At 37.3% G+C, this 18,153-nt stretch overlaps 1 pseudogene; it reads right to left on the bottom strand.

Moving 5' to 3' along the window:
• Positions 1-3,390: 3,390 nt before the first annotated feature.
• Positions 3,391-7,369, bottom strand: LOC106767587 (annotated as a pseudogene).
• Positions 7,370-18,153: the final 10,784 nt, after the last annotated feature.

Raw genomic sequence — 18,153 nt, 5'->3', positions numbered from 1 at the left:
GGTGTTAACAACTTTTTGGCACCATTGCCGGGGACTCGTGGTTTAACTTTTCAAGTAGTGTAAATTTGATTAAATTTGACTTTATATATATTTTGTTTTATTTTTATATTTATTTTTATGAAAAGTGCTTTTAGTGTTTTTGTTTCTTGTGTATGCAGGAAGCAATTCAAACCAAAAGCAAGAATAGTCAACCTTTTCTCGAAGGATTGAGTGATAGTAGTAACTCATTTGTTGTCTCGTTGATGATCAGACAGTATTTAGGTTCGAAAGTAATCTTTAATCCTTTGTCACATAGTTGACTGATACTGAGCAAATTGTGTTTCAACCTTTCAACAAGTAAAACATTTTTAATTTCATAAGATGAAGGAGTTTTTATTTTACCTATACCAATGATTCTTCCTTTGTTGTTGTCTTCATACGTGAGATGACCAGAGGCTTTGTATGAAATATCTGAGAACTTTGTAGGATCTTCAGTCATATGTCTCGAACACCCGCTGTCGAGATACCATGTGGAACTTTTGAACTGTTACTCCATATCAGGTTTGATAATTTTGGATTTGGCCATCATATTCAATTCTTCTTTATTCTTGACCTTCTTGGCATCAGCAGAATGATCTTGATTGTTCGTCTTTTTCAAGAACTTCGTGAATTTGCTGTCCAACAAGATTGATTTCTGCATCTGTGAACAAGATTCTTCATCATGGGTTGCCTTGCATTCCAAGTTTCCTATTTCAAAGGTTTTAAAGAAACCATCAGTTACAGACTTTAACCTCCAATTACAGGACGCAGATGCAACATCAATTTTAAAATCATAAGCCCTTTTCGAATGTGAAACAGAAGTCATCCCCAGGTTTTATAGTCGAATAAAATGAAAAAAAAAGTCGACTAAGATTTTCAAATATCTTATGGAAACCAGCTCTGGTGCCAATTGTTAGGAAAATAGGTAGGCTTCTTTACACCAAGAGGGGGGTGAATTGGTGTTGTTTCAAAAAATAAATCTTTTCACAATCTTGAAACAAAAGTATAAAGCTTTTTGATCTTTTCTTGAAATGCAAGTAATGAAAATTTCAATGCAGCGGAAAAACGCAGTTGACTGCTAAACAAATATAGTCGGCTGAATTTAAAGAGTGCAGGGATAGAGAAAATCAAACACTGGTTTTTATACTGGTTCGGCCAACAATGCCTACATCCAATGTCCTTCCAACCCAGGAAGCAAATGCACTATAATGGTTGCATTTTTTACAACAAGAAATTTATAGAAGCCTCACACAAAAATATAAATCTCCTCTCTAACCAAAACCAAAATATAGTTGCACAACAAAACTAGACTTGCAGCAAGAATCCCCTCTTCTGCAATCTAAATCCACGTCGAACAATCCTCAACGTGTAACCAACACTCTTCATAGGATGTCAAGCCTATCACAGTAGACTTCATAGGTTGTCAAGCCTTCAATCAACACAACAGTCTTCACAGGATGCCAAGCCTTCAAAGATCAATCAAGAAGCACCTTCCTCATGCAGATAATGATCACACAGTCAGCGCAATTGCCTTCTCCCTTTGAATCTCTCTCAAGATAGATCACCACCGTCTTCTTGAAGAATTCTTAGAACTGTTAACGTAGAGAATTCAATCTGAAATAAGAAATGAAAATGTCAGTGCGTCAAAAGTCTCTAAACAACTCGCGTTCAGTCTATTTATAGTTTTCTGTTAGACAGATTGTTTCTCAGTCGAATAGCCTACTAATCCAGTCGACTGTATTAAAATAGTTATAACAGACAATCAACACATAGGCTCTCAGTCAACAAAAAACAACACATATTTATTACAGTTGACCAAGTCATCAATGCTTAACTAACTTTTAAAAATATACTCGTTGGAGCGTGTAAAGCATAATAAAATTCCAAAATAGATCAAAGATACAGTTGAATGTACACATAACAAAGTCGACTCACACATGAAAAAACACTTTGAAATTCTTTTCAATCCAAAACGTCACAAAGCACTGATGTTCAAAATCTGTACAATGGTTTTAGAATAGTCGAATCTATTTCAGGTGTATTCGACTGTACTAGAACTTTGTTATACAATTATAAGTTCATAAAGATGCTTGTGATTTTTCACTTCCAAAATGTACTGTTATCAAAGACATTTTGTTACACATTGTCATACAAGCATACAAGCATGTTCCACAAATATATCCCACAGTTAACATAGGAACATACAACACAGTACATCAAAACATGTTCATCAAATATAACAACAAGTTCAGAACAAGAACATGTAAAACTACAACATGTGTATTGTTATTAAGCATTGTGTTGTCATCATCAAAAACCAGATTGATATAGAGTTTGTGTTATCAACAATCTCAACATCACATACTAGCTATAATGGTGTTTGGGGGTCAATGAAATTCAGTTCTTGAGTTTTAAATTTCAGACATTCACAACCGAAAAAATTAAATTGCATGTTGCTCAATGTGCAACTCTTTAGTTAGAATAAATAACGAGGGCTTAAAATCTCCTTTAACTAAGGTCATGCAAATAAATCAAGCAACAATTAAATTTTAAGAAGGAAAATCTTCAGATTCTTAACATGTAAAAATCTAGTTATCACGAAAATAACATGTAGTTAAAAATGGGGAAGAAATTGGTACATCTAGAAGCATGAAGAGTTTTGGATTTAGAAGATCACTGCTTTGTAATTACCACGGATCACATACTGAAGAGAACCCATTAAAAGTTCATTATTAGTAATTCTGAAGGAAACAAATTGAATTTTTATGAATTTCCTTGGATGATGTAACCTTTGGAATTGATAATTTAGTAAATTGAATATGAAAACGTCCATAATATTTTAAAAAGTTAGTTGTACATTCTTTGCAATACATCAAATGATAAATATTCATTCATATGTTAGAAGTTGGCCATTACCCTCTTCAGATATCCACGTGTCAATTGGATTTGTTGAATTGAATGTGTCCGCAAAATTAAAGTTCAAGGAATTTTAAGTAATTTGAAGCAGAAAAGTATGCATATGGCATTAAAAGAAAGACATAAGTCGAATGATATGAAATACATAAACATGAAAAGTTGAGAAGAGACCTTAACCCACATCATAGGGAACCGTGGAACAAATACTAAGTTGCTAATGCTTACAATTCTTGGTCGAGAAGATTGAATGCAAATTGTCTTTTAAAAATAAATTATAGGGCAAATAAATCATATAATGTAAGTATAAAAGAAGGAGGAAACAACTTTACCCGACAAGGTAATTTTCTATGTTCCCTTAAATATAAGCATTATCATCCAATTTCAAAAGAGAATATCGATAACGAGACACTAAAAAGACGAACGGTTGATGCGTGATGACAGCTAGAGACTAAAATATTTGCACTAAATAAGATTGTATTTGAAATGCTTCAGAGATAGTGCGGAGAATTGGCACCTGATGAAAATGCACATATATAATAGTTTCTGCATTAGTAATTTGCAACTTGCGGTTCGTCATATTCTTTTACTGGTTTGCCATCAACCCTTATGGTTTTAATATGAGCAATCTTTTTCCAATCTTCACCGTCTTGTTTCCTGCACCGCTGTTTGAGCAACGGACAGCGTTCAATTTCGAGTTCTGAAATGAATTTGGGCAGACCCTCCTCTGGTAAGCATTGGAGTATAGGACACTTATAAAGAAACAATTTCTCAAGAGAGTAGAGGTGACAGAGACCCATGTAGTTCAATTTCTTAAGATTTGGACAATCTTCTATCCATAGTTCAGTAAGAGAGAGCGGGAGAAAACCTTCATCCGGAAAAGACTCCATATCTACACCTGAAATACTCAATGATCTTAGAGAGCAGTTGGCTCCCAAAGCCCCTTTCAGTGAGACAACAAATTTGGAGCAATTCAAGAGATACATGACTTTTAGATTTGATGGCAAACACCCATCGGACAACTCCACTGCATGACAACCGTGTATGCTCAGATGATTAAGTGATGAAAGGCGAGAAGGCATCAGTTTAGCAAATGTTTTCAATTTCTCCAATCCCATAATTCGAAAGGTCTCTAGCTGAGGTGCAAATAATCCTTCATTGGGAAATGATTCAAACTGGCAGCATTTTTCAATTGCCAGACTCTTCAAATGACTATGAGGGTGCCTCTGTGATATCATCTGTAGGTTACGACACTTCCCTAATACAAGCTGGCAGAGTTTTGGGAACAAATCAAGAGGCAAGTTCGTCAGAGATTCATTACCAAAAATACTCAGATGTAAGAGGAAATGGTAGCAATGGTTTATGGAAATATTGATGCCCGGAGAAGAATAAATACTCAAGGATTCAAGAGGAATATCAGATACGAGGGGCCCAGTCATATCAAATGAAGATGGCTCCATCTGGACATCTTGAATTTCTACTATCCTAGGAATCGAAGCCACAAATTGTTTGCAGTTCTCAATAGTTAGTTTCTTTAAATGAGAAAGTTGCTTTGGCAAGTGTCCTTTCAGCTTGGGACATTCCGTCACAAGAAGACTTCGAAGATTTCGAAAAGCACCTGGCATGGATTGCCATTCTTTCCATTCTTTCATATTAGAGACTGTCAACGTTTCCAAGGATGCAAATGCAGAAGAGCTATTCCCGTAAAAGTCAGCATTAATCCTCACTATCTGATCAAGGCTGCCAATTGTCAAATGCTTCAGAACTGTCAAAAGTCCAAGGGAAGGCAGCCATAGGCAATATTTACAGTTATTTAAGATTAAGGACACCACATTCGATAGATAATTATCAGATAACCAACGGGGAAATTCTGTACCACAATAGCCATCGATTGACAACTGTTCCAAATGTCTGGAAGGTTGCAGATTCTCAAGTATTTCTCTTTCTTTCATGGAATCCTCATTGTTCCGCATCAAACTCCATTCTAAACGTAGCCCCACAAGATGTGTTCTATTCTTCAAATCCGCTACCAATGCATCACATGGATTCACAACATTTTCAAGTTTTATAATTGACAGTTGTCCATGAAGATCAAGTTCTCCTAGATGCTGAATATTGCTCTCACTGGTTTCACCAACCAGCAAACTATCCATCCATACTCGAAGATTCTTCAACTTTCCTAGAAGTACTGGAACCTTTCTTAAAGTAGTTTCCATAAGTTCAAGCCGGCGCAAATTGGTGAGTTCATGCAAAGTCGAGGGCAGCTCCTGCAAATTATCACAATCGTTCAGCTTCAACACTTGCAAGTTACAGAGTGAACATGTTGAGTCGGGAAGTCTCTCTATGTCAGTACCTGAAAGGTCTAGTGAACGGAGATGTATAAGATTGCCTACACTGTCAGGAACCTCTTTTATGTTATCACACCCATTCAAAGATAAGAGTCGTAAGAATTTAAAGTTGGAGATCAACTCTTGTATTGACATCCCACAATCCATAGATATGGACACAAAAGTTCGTAGCCTTGTAGCATCACATAAACTCCTATATTCATGACATTCAACAGTTGAAAATTCAACAGGATCACTTACAGCTGAAAAGTGTCGGGTTTTCTTTGGTACTGTTTTTGCTCTATCAACACCCAACCTATAGCAGATTTCACCAGAAACATATTTTGCTAAATCATTAAGAAGGTCGTGCATGACAAAATATGTTTTGTTGTACCAAATTTCCTGTTGAAAGAATGACCGTGATAATAGATCATTGAAGTACTGTTCACCTACTTCTTCTGGAGACTTACTCTGCTGAGAGCATTGTAGAAAATCTTGAGCCATCCATAAGAGAATTAAGTTCTCTTTGTCAAACTCATGGTCTTTGGGGAATAACGCACAATAAGCGAAACATCTCTTGAGTTGAGAAGGAAGATGGTAATAACTCAACAACAAAGCAGGGATGATTTTACTATCTTCTATGGGCAAGTCCCATATGTTGCTTCTCAATACACCTTCCCAATCTGAAACAGATGACTTTGACTGTAAAAGGCATCCTACCGTTTCAAGAGCTAGAGGTAATCCTTGGCACTTTTCAACTATTTTCATGCCAATCTCCTCCAACTCAGAATTCAACTTAGAGTTATTATTATTGAATGCATGTCTAGCAAAAACTTGCCAGCTGTAAAATTGTTGTAATTGCTTTAGTTGGTGTATATTGCTTGACTGCATGATAGAGGCCACTTTGTTACTGCGTGTTGTGACAAGAATTTTACTTCCCTTTGCCCCGTTTATAAGAGGAGAGTTTGCAATGTTTTCCATTGGTTTCTGTCTTCGTTCCAAACGTCATCTAGAACCAGTAGAAACTTTTTTCCTGCCAATTTTTCTTTCAATTTTCCATGAACCATTTCTAGGTCTCTACTATCATCTTTTGATTTAGTGAAAGCCCCAACAATTGCTTTTGATACTGTCAAAACATTAAATTCATCTGAAACACAGACCCACGCTTTAAGCTCAAATTTAGCTTCCTTGATCTTTGTATCATTGTATACATGTTGAGCAAGTGTGGTCTTACCCATCCCGCCCATACCCACGATAGAAAGTATTAACAACGGGTTATTATTGCTATTGTCTGATGTCAACCAATTAAGGATCATTTCTTTGTCCTCATCTCTGCCATAAATAACATCTTCAGCAACCAATGATGAGGATTCATTTTTTCTCTCTAAAACTTTATTACCCAACCTAGATCCAACATTACTAGAAATTTTGAAAGCTTGAACAACTTTTTGGTCTAAAAGAGATTCTAAATCATCTAGGACTTCTATCATCTTGGATTCAAAACTGCATACCTTGGTAGCACTGGTTTGGAATTCAGCTTTCAAATCACTTTTCGAGACATAGTCTATTTGCTCCAACAGATCTTCTGCATCATACAACGCATCTCTAACCTCATCAAGCCATTCTTTGACCAATGGATTACTGAACTGCTTTTCTTCTGCATCTTCAATCACAGCATTGACGTCCATCAACTTTCTCTTCAACTTTTTGAGCAGTTTCTCATCGAGATTTCTCCTATGAAAGTAGCTTAGAACTTGATGAGAATCCAGCTTGTCAAATAGCACCTGAAGAACAGCACCAAAAAGAGCACCACCAAGTGTTTCTAGGACTGGCATGGTTTGGAAGGAAGTGGCCAAATCAAAGAGAAGAAAGGGTTGTGAATATTGTAAGTGCAGCTTAGTTACGTGAATGAAGGATGCACAAGGTAATGAATGACTATGTTATTGGAGATGACTTTACTTCAAAAAAGAATTGAGGGCCAAGAACCGGTGGCTGTTTAATTTTTCAAAACTGTAGGGTGAAATTTACAATTAAAATTTTACAAAACGGTTGCCCCTTCATGAACTTTGACAGAGGTTGCCCCCTCATGAACTTTGACAGATTTTAGAGGTTGCCCCTTCATGAACTTGGAATAATTTTGTGTTCCTTCTATTTTTGAACGTTAATCATATTTTAAAAACAAAATTAATTAATGGTATAAAATCTAATAAAAAACAGTACTCCTAATTATTGAAGTTATAGTTAATTTGAATTAACAAATGAACAACTTACTAAATTATTTTACATAGTTTCAGGTCTAATGGAAATGAAATAAAAGGTAAAACTATTTATTTATAAAGAAAATAAATTCTGAAATTTATGTTGTTTTTTCTATGATCGTATTTCACTTTATACCTAATTTGTGTGATACACATAACTTAGGCTAAAGCACAAGAACAAAGAGAGTTGAATAATGTTTTAACAATATTTTTTTAATGATTCCAATAATTATTTTTCTTATCAACAATGGCAACTTCTTCGTATTCAGCGGGTACCAAGATGGCAACATTATAATTTGATAAATGTAGAAAGAGAGATCTTGTTCCTCTAATAGGTTGATCATCTGCATCTTTTTTTCGTTTTGAAATTCAATCTCTTTGTCATTTTTCATCTCCAGTTACCTAACTCTGAAGAATTTTACATCTCTATAAGATTGGCCTTATTCTGGTGTGGCAAATACGTTCAATAGGCTTTTCAGAGCAAGTTATAGCCTACAAAAATTCCAACTTCTGCTTTCTTTTTTTATCTAGTTTGTCTCTCTTATTTGAGGAATATACGTGAAACACGGGCAACTAAACAATTTCAGATTTAGTATCTCATGTTTGTAACCATACCATGCTTCAAATTCTAACCAAAATTTCTTTGACAATCCTCTATCATGTAGCAACCACCTAGCCATTTCCGTGAATTTTATCTTCTTCCTTTTGTTAATATCATTTTGTTGAAGTATGTGTTGTTAATTGGTGTTCTACACCTGTATCTTCACTAAATTTATTAAATTTTCCATAACTGTTTCAGTTCCATTGTCATATCCGATTGCTTTTCGCACTTGGTTGATGTTCCATTCAAGCTTTGAGCTTCTGAAAAACGTTAGCCACCTCAGATATCAAGTTCATAAAGGAAATACGGCATTCTTTGTGTCATCATCAATGAAAATAATGTAACCCTTGTTAGAGTGCAGCGTGTAAACAGAGGTGCAGTGGGTATATGGGAGTTATGCAGAGAAAGGAATGTTAATTGAGAGAGTGATGGATAACAACAGAGAAAGTGATTCTCATTAATTGTGTAAGGAATGAATACAAGGTATGTGTACAATTGCATGAGCACGTGAGTAAACTGTCAAAGACAGTTATGGTAGTTTTAGTTTACAACAACATACCCCCTTAAACCAAACTACCATAGGACTTTACTATCAATAAGTCTTTCAGTTTCTCAAATCTACTTTGTCTAAGAGCCTTTGTGAAGATGTCAGCAATCTGCACTTCAGTTGAACAATGCAGTAACTCAATTCTACCTTGATTAACCAAATCTCTCAAGAAGTGGAATTTTGTCTCAATATGTTTGCGTCTTATGTGAAACACAAAATCTTTCAACAAGCTTATTGCAGACTTTTTATCTACCATTAGCTGTATAGGTCTTCTACATTCAAGCTTTAAATCTCCAAGTCGTTTCTGCAGAAACTATGTATTCTGCTTCACAGGATTAAAGTGCTACCACGCCATGCTTCTTCGAACACCAGGAAATAGGTGCTCCTGTATATGAAGTATCCGAAAGTGCTTCTTTTATCAACCTGATCTCCATTCCAATCAGAGTCGCTCCAAACCTCCAGTGTGCTTCTCATGCTGCTCGTCATATTTGGAAACAAAAGACCATAATGAATTGTCCCTTTTAAGTATTTTAACACATGTTTAGTTGCTGATATATGAGGTTGTCTAGGTTCATTCATAAACCTGCTAAACAATCCAACTCCATAGCTTATATTTGATCTACTGTTGCAGATGTATCTCAAGGATCCTATAATTTGTTTATACAGAGAAGCATCCACGCCTCCTTCATCTAGCTGCTCTGTCAACTTCAGGTTAGTTATGACAGGAATTGTTGTGTTATTGCAATCTGTCATATTGAAACGTTTCAACACTTCACTGATATACCTCTTCTGATGCAAGAAAACTCCACTTCTTGTCTCAACAAACTCCAATCCGAGAAAGTAATTCAGCTTTCCTAAGTCAGTCACATCATACTCTTCTCTCATTCTTGTCTTGAACCCTCCAATCACGGCTTCAGAGTCTCCTGTTACACAAGGATATCATCAACGTATAAGCAGACCAACAAGGCGCTGTGCTGCAGATCTTACATACACCCCTACATACACCCCGGACTCCACAAAACATTTCAGGAAACCCAGATTAAGGAGCAAAACGTTGATATGATTATTCCAGGCTCGTGGCGCTTGTCTAAGCCCGTACAAGGCTTTGTTCAACCTATACAACTTATGTTCTTCACCTTTCTTCTCAAACCCAGGTGGTTGTCTAACAAAAACTTCCTCCTTCAGTGGACCGTTTAAGAAAGCTGATTTTACATCCAGCTGATAGATTTCCCAGTTCTTAGGACATGTTATTCCTACAACCAACCTCACAGTCTCAAGCCTTGCAACTGGTGCAAAGACGTCTGTGAAATCCACTCCTGGTTTCTGCAAAAATCCCTTCGCTACGAGTCTCACTTTGAACTTTGTTGTTTCACCATTTGGCTTATACTTGATCTTGAAAACCCACTTTACCTCAATTTTTTGTTTGTTTTGAGGTAGCTCTACCATTTCCTAAGTTATAATAGCCTTTAGCTCTTCAGTCATGGCTTCTCTCCACTCCCTTACATCAAGGGCTTGTTTCCAGAAAATAGCTTCTGCATCGGCTAGGAAAGCAAGATATGCTTGATCACCAAAATCTGCAACGTCACTGTCAGCAAATACTTCATAATCAGCTAGCCTTGACGAAGGAAATCTTATCCTTTGTGATCTTCTACTGTTAACCTCATCATGTATCTCAGCTTGTTCAACACCAGGAATGCTATCTTTCAGCCAACTAGGAATAATTGCAGGTTCCTTTTCTTTGTCTCAGTCTCATATTTCTTATCTGTCTCAGCCTTTCTCCATTCGAATGTGGCTCCTTCGTCTACAATTACATCTCTACTGATCATAACCTGTTTCTTCTCAGGATTGTACAGCCTATAAGCGCCTATGGGGTGATAACCAATGAAGATAAAAGTTTCGCTTTTATCATCCAACTTCTTCTTTCTTGTGTCTAGAATGTGCTTGTAACACGTGATTCACAAATGGTTTAATACCTGACTAGGCCTCCTCTGGTGTGCAGTTCTCCAAGGCTCTCGTTGGACTTCTCTTCAGTAGATACGCTGTTGTGGAGACAGCTTCCCCCCATAGGTAGTGTGGCAACTTCTTGCCTTTTATCATGCATTTGATCATGTCGAGCAATGTCCTGTTTCTCCTTTTAGCCAGTCCATTGTGTTGGGGGAATATGAGGCTATCACCTCACGCACTATACCATTACCACAGCAAAACTTATTCATTTCGTGAGAGTTGAACTCTCCTCTACCATCAGATCTTTCTGGTCCATTCATCAACAAAAATAAGAAAGTATTTATTACCTCCGATTGATTCTTGTTCGAAGGGTCTGCACACATCAAAATAAACCACTTCAAGAGATTGCTTTGCTCTCTTGTGTGTTGTTTTCTTGAACTCTTTCCTAGTCTATTTTCCAATGACACAGCCTTCACAAACCTTCTTCGGTGGGAGAATTTTAGGAACACCTTTCACCAACTCCTTATCCTTCAAATGACTCAAGCTTCTGAAGTTTAAATGCCCATAACGGTAGTGCCATAACCACACTTCTCCGTCTGTATTAACAGCAGATAAACATTGAACAATTGTGGCGTTGAGGTTCACCTTGAAGGTTCCGTTCCTGGCCAGCGGTGCCTTGAGCACGAGTCATCTTCGGGAATCAATACCTTTATATGTTTTTGATGCATTGTCATTGTGTATCCTTTTTCCAGCAACTGTCCCAGACTTAGCAAGTTGTTTTTCATGTTTGGAACATACAACACGTTGTTCATGTACGTAGGTCGACCGTCCTTGCGTTTGATCAGGATTCTCCCAGCCCCTACAGTCATGATCACGCTATTGTCGGTAAACCTCACACTGCTTCAGCCCCTACAGTCATGATCACGCTATTGTCGGTAAACCTCACACTGCTTCTGATATTTGAATCCAGGTCTACCAATCATTCTTTCTTGCCTGTCATATGGTTGGAGCAGCCTGTATCTAAATACCAGCAATTATCTTCTTTTGCATGGCTCGGATCATGCGACATCAGCACGTGGTCCACTTCTTCTTGACACATGTCTTGTGCAAGAGTCTCTTTCTTGCACATGTACACTTCATTCGAACACCTGTCCTGGGCTGAACTCCAACGTTTCCCTTCTTTATCACATTTAATTTAATTGTACTCATCAGAAGAACATGATCCAAATCTGAGTCACCTGCATCTTGTGCCAGATTGGCTTCATCATCTTTGGTTTTCTTCATAGATTCATTATGCCAGCATTCGGATCAATAATGTCCAAACTTACTGCAGGTATAGCATTGGATATTTCTCTTATCAACATTCTTTCTTCCTCTTCCTCTCGTTTGCTTTCCACCTCTCTTGCTTCCATATTTGTGCTTGTTGTAATCTTCTACGATAATTTGATCAGAAACATTCATATTTCTTCCTCTGGTTCGACCTCCCCTTGATCGGCCTCTACTTCTTCCAGCCCCTCGTCCTCTTGGTTTGAAATTGCTTCTGGCATGTAAAGCTTGATTTGAGCCCTAACTCACTTCTTTTTCCGCATTCCTTCTTTCGATCAGATGTTATTCATATCTTTGCATTCTGCTATGGCCACTACTATATGGTCATACTGTGGAGTTAACGTTCTGAGAATTTTCTCCACAATTTTCTTATCTTTCACGACCTTGTCGCCTGCTCTCATGGCGTTCACCACCACTTGTATTCTTCTGATGTACTCAACGACTAAATCTTTCTCTCTCATGCCTATCTCTCATGCCTAGGAGTTCATAATTTCTTTGAAGGGATTGCAATCTGATCTTCTTAACTTTGCTCGAATTGCCATAGCCATCTTGCAGGATGTCCCAGACCTCCTTCGCCGTAACAGCTTTCGAGATTTTCTGGAAGATAGCAGCCGACACAAACTGGTGCAATAGCATTCGTGCCTTGCAGTCCAACTTCTCGTTTTCCTTGTGTTGCCTATTTGCTTCTTCTGAATCTCCTTTCAATGGTTCTTTAAAGTCTTTCTTGACTATCTTGTCCACTTCTTGAAAACCAAGAATAACGTCAATCTTTACACACCAATTATCGAACCCCTTGTCGTAAAACACAGGTAGATTGCTATGTATTACACCAACCATCTCTTCTTGAATCGTGTTCTTGGACGTCACTGAATTTCACCAGGTTCCATAACCTTCAGCTCTGGTACCACTATTAGAGTGTAGCATGTAAATAGAGGTGCAGCGGGTATATGGGAATTATGTAGAGAAAGGAATGTTAATTTAGAGAGTGGTGGATAACAACAGAGAAAGTGATTCTCATTAATTGTGTAAAGAATGAATACAAGGTATATGTAGAACTGCATGAGCACGTGAGTAAATTGTCAAAGACAATTGTGGTAGTTTTAGTTTACAACAACAACCCTATCCTACCAATCATCTGAGTTATACTACGCTGGTAGTAGAAAAATGATATGGAATACAATAACATTTTTACTGAAATAGTCTTAATGTTCTTCTTGAAATAAAGTCAATATCATTTACAATGATTTCATGTTTGTTGTAAATAACAAATTATTAAATAGCACAAAAATATTCTTAAAATATATATATATATATATATATATATATATATATATGGTAATCAGGAAAAATATCTTTAAAATATTTCTATACATTTCAATGTATTATTATTTCTTTATTTTGAAGGTTTTTTTAAGAAAATATATTTTTAAATATATTTTTAATTATTTTACATAGTACAAGTTGGTATTAGAACTCCTAGTATTGGGAGTCATATATAATGGTGGCAATGATGGGATATGGAGGGTTTATGAGAGGAAAAAGAAGAGTATGAGAGGAATTAATGAGAGCTAACTCTAATAACAGTTAGGGGACGGGAAATAAGCGCATATAAATAGCGCTAATGTATTATTTGTATAGTTAGTTTTTTAATACACTTTGTATAGACAAGAGTCATTCTTGTATAGTTTGTAGATTACTCAATACAGAGTCATTCTTTTTGCCATTTGTGTTCGTGTTTGGTGCGTGTGTGTTGAGTTTAGATAGGTGTCATAATGTAACGGGGAAATTTATTTCAACAGAATGCAATAATGTCTCTGTAATACGTTTACAACTGAAACAAAATTTTACAAGAAGAATTAAAAATTCAAATACTCTTTAATTTCGAATTTCCCCAATTGTATGTATCAACCTGAGAAGATGAAGAAAAGAAATGTGTAAATGGAACATGCCGTTGCAGAGAGAGAAGGATAGATGAAATCAGAATCAAAAGAAACAGAAAAGGATTATACCAGAGTCATACTCTTCTCACCAAACAAAATCTTTTAATAGCACATTCTTCTTGCATGCTCTCCTCTCTTTACACGTGTCCCTTCTCACAGTGTTTCTTTCCACGTGTTCCGTGCCAGCAGTTGCAATTCCCTCTATGTCTCCTTCACTTGTTACAATACCCTTCCCTTTATAAGCAACCTTGTCCTCAAGGTTGAAGGAAGGATAAGCTTGCTGAAACTCAGTAACATCCTGCCAAGTAGCTTTCTTAGGTGCAGTAGAGTGCCATTGAACCAACACTTGTTGGATGTCATTGGAATTACGCTTGATTACTCTTGTATCAAGCACTTTCATTGGACTTATAATAGGTCCAAACTCATTGGTGGTCAAGGGTAAGGGCAAATATGGTTGAGACTGATTTCCCACAAACTTTTTCAGCAAAGAAATGTGAAAAACAGGGTGAATTCTGGCTGTCTCAGGCAGCTTTAACCTGTAAGCTACTGCACCGATCTTCTCCAGTACTTCAAATGGACCAAAGAATCGCATGCTTAGTTTCTGATTCTTTCTCAGAGCCACCGAGTTTTGTCGATATGGCTGCAATTTCACTAAAACAAAATCACCAATTTGCAATTGCAGGTCTTTTCTTTTCTTATCAGCTTGAAATTTCATATAATTTTAAGCTCGGAGGAGATTTTGCTTGAGCTGTTTCAGCAGTTTGTCCCTATTACTGAGAGATTCTTGAATAGAAGGAGGATCTTTAACATTTACTTCATAAGGAATAACCACAGGGGGATCCCGACCAAAAACAGCTTTGAAGGGACTTATTTTAATATTGTGATGGTAAGAAGAGTTATACCAATATTGTGCCCACAAAAGCATAGAATACCATAGCTTTGGACTGTCAAAAACATAGCACCGCAAATACAGCTCCAATGTCTTGTTAAGGATCTCAGTTTGGCCATCACTTTGAGGGTGATATGTCGAACTCATGGCCAAAGTAGTGCCTTGAGCTTTGAAGAGATGTTGCCAAAAAGGGCTCATAAAAATCCTATCTCGATCCGAAACAATGGTTCTAGGAAAACCATGAATCTTTGCCGCATTATGAATGAAAGCGTCTGCCACCGTTTTACTATTATACTCTGCTTTCAAGGGAATGAAATGTCCAAACTTGGAAAGTCTATCAATTACCACCATGATGACAGAAAAACCATGTGAAAGAGGAAGATGTGTAATGAAATCCATAGCTATATCCTCCCAAATTTGTTGAGGTATAGGCAATGGTTGTAATAACCCATTCGGCAAAGCTTGAGCCACTTTAGCTTGTTGGCAAATGTTGCACTGTCTAATGTACTGCTTTATATCTTCCTGCATCTTTGGCCAATAAAACTGATTGCAAATGCGGGCTATAGTCTTAGTAGTGCCAGCGTGACCCCCAACCTTAGAATCATGAAACTCCTGTAAAAGTTGATTCTTCAATTTAATGTCATCTGGTGTCATTAATCGGCCACTCTTGAAAAGGAGGCCATCTTTAACCACAAACTGTTGAATACGTAAAGTGCCTTGTTTATGCTGCAGTAGTAACTTGCTCAAATGAACATCCTTCTTTGTCATATGAGCAATTTGTTCCATCCATTTAAAATTTGACTCAGACCAAGCCATCAAACAGCTTCGAGACAATGCATCAGCTGGAATGTTTTCTTTTCCAGGCTTATAATGTATAGTAAAATCATAGCCTAAAAACTTAGGAAGCCACTACTGCTGCTCCGGCGTTTGTAGTTGCTGCTCAAGCAATTCCTTCAAACTTTTTTGATCTGTTTTAATGATGAACTGATGGCCTAGCAAGTAATGTCTAAACTTAGCCAAGGCCTCTGTGATGGCATAAAATTCTCGGATATACACCGATTGTTTCTGCATTCGTGAAGAAAGTTTCTTTGAAAAATAGGCAATGGGGTGTTGAGATTGGCTAAGAACAGCTCCAATTCCGAATCCTGAAGCATCAGTTTCCAAAACAAAAGGCTCTTTGAAATTAGGAATGGCAAGCACAGGAGCTGAGGTTAAAGCATCCTTCAACTTTTCAAATGCGATAGATGCCTTGTGAGTCCACTGGAATGAATCCTTTTTCAGCAAATCTGTTAAAGGTGCAACTATTGTGGCATACCCCTTAACAAATTTCCTATAGTAACTAGAGAGGCCTAAAAATCCCCGTAACTGTTTGACTGTGGTTGGGAGAGGCCAGTTTTTAACAGCTTCTACTTTAGCTGCTTCCATTGCAACACCTATATCGGATAAGGTGTGGCCCAGATAATCAATTTCTCGCACTCCAAATGAGCATTTTGATAGTCTCGCAAATAACTGCTGTTGTTGTAATGTTTTTAGAACTAACTCCAAATGACACAAGTGATCTTCCCATGTGGCACTAAACACCAAAATATCATAAAAAAAAAACAAGCACAAATTTCCTCAAATAGGCTTTGAATATCTCATTCATTAGACTTTGAAATGAAGTCGAAGCATTAGTTAAACCAAACGGCATAACAAGCCATTCATAATGACCATGGTGGGTTCTAAAAGCAGTTTTATGTCGATCAGCCGGATTCAACAGAATTTGGTGATAACCAGATCTTAAATCTAACTTGGAAAAGAAAATTTCCCCAAACAACTCATCAATAAGTTCATCCACCGTAGGAATGGGAAAGTTATCTTTAATTGTAATAGCATTCAAGGCTCTATAATTTGTACATACCCTCCATGAGCCATCTTTCTTCTTAACCAAAATGATTGGAGAAGAAAATGGACTTTTACTTGGTTGGATTATGCCTTCCTCAAGCATGTCTTGGACCAACTTTTCAATTTCAGCTTTTTGACTATGTGGATACCTGTATGGTTTAACTTTGACCGGAGAAGAGCCATCCTTCAAAGGAATAGAATGATCTTGGAAACGAGGTGGTGGCAATGATGTAGGAACATCAAAAACTGAACTATACTTGCGTAACAACAGAGCTAAAGCTGGTGCCATACCCACAGGTAGTTCAAACGTAGGGGATGGAGGGAGACTGTCTGGAAGCATTTGCATGCTAAAAATTTCTGCAATAGAATCAGTATGCACCATTCTCCGGATGTGATGTAAATGTGCTTGCTTAGGTGAAACATCAAGATTGCCTTGTAGAGTGATAAATTTGCCTTCGTGTAAAAACTTCAATTGTAAGGCCTCATAATCTGCAATATGAGATCTTATGGTTTTCAACCAATTGGCTCCCAAAATTAAATCAGCTCCGGAAATAGGAAGCAAAAATACAGGTAATTCAAATCGAGCCCCTTGAGCTTGAATATGCAATGCTTTAATCAATCCTTCAGTTGTCATATAACTACCATTTCCCACCATAACTTTGAAAGAAGGAGCTGGTTCAATAGCCAACTTAAGAAACTTAGCAATGCGTAGCTGTAAAAAATTATCTGAACTGCCTCCATCTACCAATACAGTGACTGGTAAAGAATTAATATGAGCCACAAAACGAATGGTGCCAACTCCTAAGCCGCCCCTCATAGCATTTAAAGACAAATGATGTGTATCTTCTAATCCATCTTCACTTGTTGGATGAGTGACAGATTGAAGATTTTCAGTCTCAGTATCATGATCAAAATCCTCCTCTTCAGTTTGTAACATCAACAACTGTCTATTAGCACACTTATGATTGAAGGTAAACTTCTCATCACAGAAATAACATAACCCTTTTTCTCTCCTCAATTGCATCTCCGCAGGGGTGACTTTTTTAACATTGAAATGGTGTATGGGTGGACTGGTAGGTGTGGGAAGCAACGAAGGCAAGGAGGATTTCACAGTATTCTTTGCTGCTGTAGTAAGATTAGCACTAGTAGAGGACAAGGGAGAATATCTATGATTATACGGGGTAGAACGTTGCTGCATAACCGGAGCATATTTTTCTTCATACAATATGGCCAAGGACACTGCTCGGAGAAGATTAGTAGGGCATTGAGCCACTACATCTCGTCTAATATCACGATTTAAACCACTTAAGAAACAATTTAACATTGCACCATCAGTAAGACCCTCAGATCGGTTAGCTAATGCCATGAATTTGAGGTAGTACTCTGAAACTGTTCCTGATTGATACAATTTGAACAAATCGGAAGTGGGCGAATCAAAAGGAGAGGGCCCAAAATGACTCTCCAATGCTCTTGTTAATTCAAACCAAGTGCGAACCACCGCCATAC

This window comes from Vigna radiata, chromosome 1 (assembly GCF_000741045.1).
Source record: "Vigna radiata var. radiata cultivar VC1973A chromosome 1, Vradiata_ver6, whole genome shotgun sequence".
NCBI lineage: Eukaryota > Viridiplantae > Streptophyta > Magnoliopsida > Fabales > Fabaceae > Vigna > Vigna radiata.
The sequence above is the reverse complement of the archived record's forward strand: the minus strand, read 5'-3'. Positions and strand labels throughout refer to the sequence as shown.